This window comes from Cornus florida, unplaced genomic scaffold (genome assembly GCF_030987335.1).
Source record: "Cornus florida cultivar Cherokee Brave unplaced genomic scaffold, ASM3098733v1 CherokeeBrave_3.0.0_Hap2_Chr03, whole genome shotgun sequence".
Taxonomy (NCBI): Eukaryota; Viridiplantae; Streptophyta; class Magnoliopsida; order Cornales; family Cornaceae; genus Cornus; species Cornus florida.
The window spans coordinates 94602865-94609635 of NW_026775573.1; the positions used below are offsets into that span (position 1 = coordinate 94602865).

Sequence of the window (6771 nt, forward strand, 5' to 3'; positions counted from 1 at the left end):
AAAAGTTGCATTAACTTGTTCATTAGGTTCATTTTGCACTTGTCCGTGAGGGCAATGAGAAGTAGAATGAAGAACACTAAAACAAGTCATACATGTTTCATTTGATGCACGATGAGAATGGTTAGGGAAGGAAGATACTTGGTTCGCCGAGTTTTGGTTAATCAAAAATTGATCAAACCTTTGAGATAAAGACTTCATTTCGGCAGCTATTTCATTTGAATGGTCGACTTGATGTAAGCCAACACTCTTCCTACCGTGTGAATTTCTACCATTCTTGGATAATAGTGTTCTATGCAAAGAATTTTCACTCATGCTCTCATAAAGACGCCACACGTCATCCTCATGCCTATCAATGTATGAGCCACCTATGGAAACATCAACCATACCCTTTTAATTGTCTGATAAGCTCTCAAAGAATTATTGAACTAATTGCCATTTGGGCATGTCATGATGTGGACATTTCCTAAGCAATTCATTGAAGTGTTCCCATGCCTCATGAAACGTTTCTCCATCCCCATGTGAAAATTCTCGAATTGAGGTCCTCATGGCATTGGTCTTTGAAATCGGATAGTACTTCTTCAAGAACTCGTGTTGCATTTCTGCCTAAGAAGTGATTGAAAAAGGCCTAAGATTGTTAAACGAATACTTTGCCTTATTTTTTAAGGTGAATGGAAAAAGTTTGAGTCTTAAAACCTCTTCCGGCATGTCCGTATATTTTACGGTGGAACAAACTTCAAGAAACTCATCTAAATGCTTGTAAGGTTCTTCACTTGGAAGTCCATGATAGTTAAGAAGCATTTGAATGGTTTGTGGCTTGATTTCATAATGATGTGCTCTAAATGGAGGCAATTGGACGCATGTACGTGCATTATACTCATTAGGCACATAATGGTCTCTTAAAGCAAGAGGTGGATTAGCTACTTGAGTTATAACATGAATACCTTGGTTTTGAATTCCTTGATTGATGATGGGAGGTTGTGGAGCATACATTGGCCTTGGCATTCCATATGGAACTTAGCCTTGTTGTTGTAGTGGTTGGTGAATGAATAGCCTAGACATGCCTAATGGTACTTGTATGTTCTCATTGTGCACATTAGGATGAAGAATACCTTATTGGTCTATGTGACCAAGGTCCTCTACATTCTCTTCATTATAGCCTTCCATTGATAGATTGGTTCTATATGAACTTCCTCTTCCCCTAGGATTTCTAACAATGGATTCAAGATGCAAATCAAGAGGGACAAGAGTTGGTCTCAATGAACGACGTCCATGCATGCATAATGCAAAACACTATGCCTTCACAACAATGCAATTAGACTTCTTCCACAAACACTTAATTTATACTCCCATGCTTTAACAACAATGATGCAAGAACAAATAAAAATAAGCCTCCACGCGGGCCGACGATTTAACTAAGGGATTGAGTAAAGAAAGTCTCACAAAGGTCCTTTAGCACTTCAACTCCAAATTTAAAGCTTAGCTTAGCAAATTTTTAGAATTTTTAGCCTTTTTCTTTGCTTGCTTAGCTTGAATGCTCATTTGCTTGCTTCCTCTCCAACAATGCACCTAGTCAAGTAAGAACAACACAATAAGTAACCAAAAAGAAAAATAAAAATAAAGTAAAGACATGATCAAAAGAGTACTAATCCTAATTGATTCCATAAATCTGACGTTGCCAAATCAAATCAATCAATCCCCGGCAACGGCGCCAAAAACTATGGTCGTCGTCCTACCATAAGCTTAAGAGAGTGTGTGCAATTGAAGGCAAGGGCCAAGAGTTTTACATTTATAGAAGCTACTACTACCTTTTACTATAACTAGGGTGAGTAGGGATCGTCCCAAGGGATTGTGAGGATCGAACAAGGTCGTGGAATCGCTATTAGGGCTAGTAGGTCGAGTGATCAAACAATTGGTTGGTTGGTTGATTAGAGAGCAACTAAATTGAATTAAGTAATAACAAAAGAATGCAACTAAGAGTAAGTAAGAGAGAGAAGAGTCTTGGGGTTTAGAGATCACCACCAAGCAATGCATTTCTATACCATTGACAAGTGACTAATGAGGGGAAATGGTGTGTTGCAATATTGGTGTGTATGTGTTTGGTTGATTTAACAAGCAAGGATGACTAGTTAAGTATGTATTATCTAAACATCATGTGAAAGGCACAATATATCTAAGCAATGAAGCATATATTGTCTAAACAACATGTGTAAGGCACAATAGATCAATACAAGTCATTAATCTTTTCATTAAGCTCACAATCCAAATATAACACAAGGTTAGAGACATATGCTACTTGCATTCAAAAGCTTGGATCATCAAACAAGAAGCAAGGATTGTCCTCCCATTTAACACTACACTACAATTATACTACATCTACACTACTAGCATGAAAATAAACTAGGGGAGAGGCACAATCCATCAAGGAATAAGTATGAACCATCAAGAGCATCACAAGAGCAGTCCATTAAGTATTATGTTTTGACAATCTCTAAATCTATAGCATCAATACACATAGACATGCATTAATAACACTAAATCTAGAGACAAGCACGTGAACATCTATTCTAGCATACATAGACATATGGATAGAATGAAATGATCAATTAGAAGAATTTAACCACATAAATCATTGAACAATCAAGATCTATATATATCAAAGTGTCAAAACATCAATTACAACACTAATCCCTCAATAATACACAAGATTAAGATATAGAAAGCATGCTTGGGGCTAACTCTAGCTCTAAGAAGATGTCTAGCCACTCATGGTGATGTTGCTCCAACCTTCAAGGGCTAACTCCATGGAAGAAATCTGCTCCTTGTTGATGAAGAACTCCAATAGTGTCTCTAGCCTCCTCCTCCTCTAAGCTTGCTCTCCAAGACAATAAACCCTAGAATTATCTATTAGCTCAAAAAGTGCATCATATTCCTTTTATAGGTAGGTCAAGTGACACACAAAATGAGCTGGGGTCGTACAAAGAATATTCTCTAATGATTGGATAGAGGACGGATTGCACAAGCTGGAAATTTAACTTTTTCGCACTGGAGGAAGTTCGATCGATCGAACCTTAGACTTGGATCGATTGAACTGGCTGAGATTCATCGAACTTAGGCTGGATCAATCCAACTGGTTGAGCTTTTTGGGAAAAGACAAATCTGAGATATTTTGGGAAATATTTTTGGGAAAAGGACAAAAGTGGTTAGTGGGTGGTACAGCTGTGGATAAGATCAATCATTTGAATAAGGACAAAAGTGTTGGATCGATCGAAAGGTGGTGTTGGATCGATCGAACTTTGGACTTTTTACTTTTAGGCCAAGGCTTAGATCTATCTTGAAGTGCTGAGATCGATCAGTGTTCGATCGATTGAATCTTAAAGTTTGATCGATCGAACTTTGTTGCTTCCTACCTTTGGCTTCATTTGCTTCTTTTTTTCTCCACTTTGCTCCTTTCTTTGTTTAATCCCAGAATTGCTTCAATTAAGCTTTTATTTGGCTGAGTTAGCTTATTTTTGGGATAAGTGCTTGAAAATGAAAATAATACGAAATCAATTTAAAACGGTAAAGTAAGATAGATAAAGGTGCTAGAATGCCTAAGCTTAAAGGGTTTAAATACGCACTTTTCAGCGCTCATCACAGGCAAACTCAACCAAAGGTAAGTAGTCCTCCCAACTACCTGCAAAATCCAAGACACATGCCCGTATCATATCCTCTAATATCTGAATGGTGCACTCCGATTGACCATCAGTCTGAGGAAGGAATGTCGTGCTGAAGTGGAGCCCCGTATCAAGAGCCTCCTTAAAACTCTGCCAAAAATAAGACGTGAACCACGGATCCCTATCCGAAACAGTGGATACAGGAACCCCGTGAAGCCTGACAATCTGCCTCATATACAGTCCACTCAGTCTCTCTGCACTGTCTGTCACTGCCATGGGCAAGAAGTGAGCCATCTTAGTCAACCTGTCAACTATAACCCAAATGACATCATTCCCTTCCTGAGAACTCGGAAGTCTCATTACGAAATCCATGGTGATATGCTCCTATTTTCACTCAGCTACTGGTAATGGTTGCAACAATCCTGCCGGTCGCTGATCACGCCTTCACTTGCTGACCAGTAAGGCATCGAGCCACGAACTGTGAAACATCCCGTTTCATGCCCTGCCACCAAAATTATCGTCGCAGATTGTGATACATCTTCATACCACCAGGATGAACTGTGAGTCGAGAGTGGTGAAAATCTCGAAGAACGTCTTCCCAACAAGACAAAGGAACGAACATCATCCCCTTGTACTTGAGACCACCATCTGAATGTAAGGTCCAACCCTCTATATTCTCACCACCTGAAATCCGAATATGGATGGACTTCATCTCCCTATCCTCTAACTGTGCCTCGATAACTCTACTAACAAGAGTCGGTTGAGCCACAAGACTAAACAAAATAGCTGGTGAGACATCCTCACAAGACTGTAAACTAAGATCAACAAGTTCTTCTAGCATCCTCCATCTGTGAATGGAAATGCTAGCAAGAGTCCCCCGTGACTTCCTACTCAATGCGTCGGCCACTATATTGGCCTTACCCGGATGATACTGCAACTCAAAGTCGTAGTCTTCCATGAACTCAACCCATCTGCGCTGTCTCAAATTCAAATCCTTCTGTGAGAAGAGATACTTGAGACTCTAGTGGTCAGAGAAAACCTTAAACTTCTCTTCGCACATATAGTGTCTGCACCCCTTCAGGGTAAAGATAACTGCTGCCAGCTCCAAATCATGTGTCGGATAGTTTAACTCGTGAGTTTTCAACTGTCGAGACCCATAAGCAACCACCCGTTCTGTCTGCATCAAGACATAACCCAAACCTTTCCGCGAAGCATCACAAAAGATCACATAACCTAAACCACGTTCAAGAATGATCAACACTGGAGCCGATGTCAACCTGATCTTCCACTCCTGAAAAGCAAACTCACAGGCCTCAATCCTTACAAACTTGACCCCCTTACGAGTAAGTCGAGTCATAGGTGTCGTTAGACGAGAGAAATCCTGAACAAATCTCCGGTAATAGCCGGCTAGGCCAAGAAAACTCCGAATCTCAAACACTGTCTTCGAACGTTCCCAATCCATCACCGATTCAATCTTTGATGGATCTACTGCAACTCCACCCCCAACACAACATGTCCAAGGAACTTCATTTCTGATAGTCAAAATTCACATTTCTTAAACTTGGCGTACAACTGATTATCCCTAAGGATCTACAACACTGTCCTCAAATGATGCTCATGTTCCTCCACCGAAGCTGAGTATACTAGAATGTCGTCAACAAACACCACTACAAATCTATTAAGATAGCCACTGAATACACGGTTCATCAAGTCCATAAAAGCTGCTGGAGCATTGGTCAAACCAAATGGCATCACCAGAAACTCATAATGGCCATACCGTGTACGAAAAACGATCTTAGATATATCTTCATCCTTAACCCTCAACTGATAGTAACCTGATCTTAAATCAATCTTTGAAAAACAAGTGGCTCCCTTCAACTGATCAAACAAGTCATCAATCCTAGGCAAAGGATATCTGTTCTTGATTGTGACGTGGTTCAGCTTACAATAATCGATGCAAAGTCTTAAGGACCCATCCTTCTTTTTCGCGAAAAGAACCGGTGCTCCCTAGGGTGAATCACTAGGACGAATAAAGCCTTTAGCTTTTAAATCATCTAATTTAGCTTTTAGCTTATCAAGCTCTGTCGGTGCCATACGGTAATGTGCCATAGAGATAGGAGTAGTACCAGGATTGACATCATGGCAAAGATAACTTCCCGAAGAGGAGGAAGCTCAGTCAACTCCTCCGGAAAAACATCTAAGAACTTCACAACAACTGTTAGGTAAACGCGGCCCGAACTGCTATCCTTGTCAGCTAACAGGCTAGGCAAATTGGACCTGTAGCGACTCCAATCACCGATACTGAAAATCATCGTCGAGTGGGAATCACTCTGATCTCCCACGAAGTGAAAACAATCTCCTTTAGGAATGCAAACAATCACCCTCCCGCGGAAGCAATCGATCGTAACACGAAAGAAGGATAACTAATCCATCCCGAGAATGACGTCAAAGCCCGTCATGTCGAAAACAACAAAATCGAACTCTAAAGTCTGTCCAGCTATCTCGATAGCACAACCTTGACAAATACGGTCAAAAAACACTAGACCCCCAAATGGTGTGTCAACACAAAGGAAACCATCCCGCTGCGTGACTTCTAGACCCAATGAATATGCAAATGAAACAGATATGAATGAATGCGATGCACCTGTGTTAATAAGAACTCTAGCCCAAGAACTAAAAACTGGAAAGATACCTCAAACTATAGAAGTCTCAGCAGAGGTATCGACCTGTGGCAGTACATAAGCTCGTCCCTGAGCCTCAGACTGTTGTGAACTGCCGTGGTGGCCCGACTGATGTCCGGAAGCAGTAGGCGTAGAGCCTCTGACCGGATAAGAACCAACTAGCGGCACTGCTGACTGCGATGCCTGAGGCACCCTGAAACCTGACTGTACAACTGCTGACTGTGTCGGTGCGACCTATGAACCTATGCCACTCTGTGTTTCGCCTTGCAATTTCGAACATTCTCTCCTGAAGTGACCTGGTTGCTTGCAATAATGACAAGCTCCGCGAACCGCCTTCGTTAAAGCTGTAGGCTTACTAGCCTGTGACTGGTTGGCCTGTGGCTGAAACTGTGGGTAGCGAGGCTTGATATGCCCCGACTGCTGATAGTGGTGACAAA

At 41.2% G+C, this 6771-nt stretch overlaps 1 pseudogene; it reads left to right on the forward strand.

The window, feature by feature from the left end:
- The first annotated feature begins 442 nt into the window (after positions 1-442).
- Positions 443-541, forward strand: LOC132302059 (small nucleolar RNA R71; annotated as a pseudogene).
- The last annotated feature ends 6230 nt before the right edge of the window (positions 542-6771 follow it).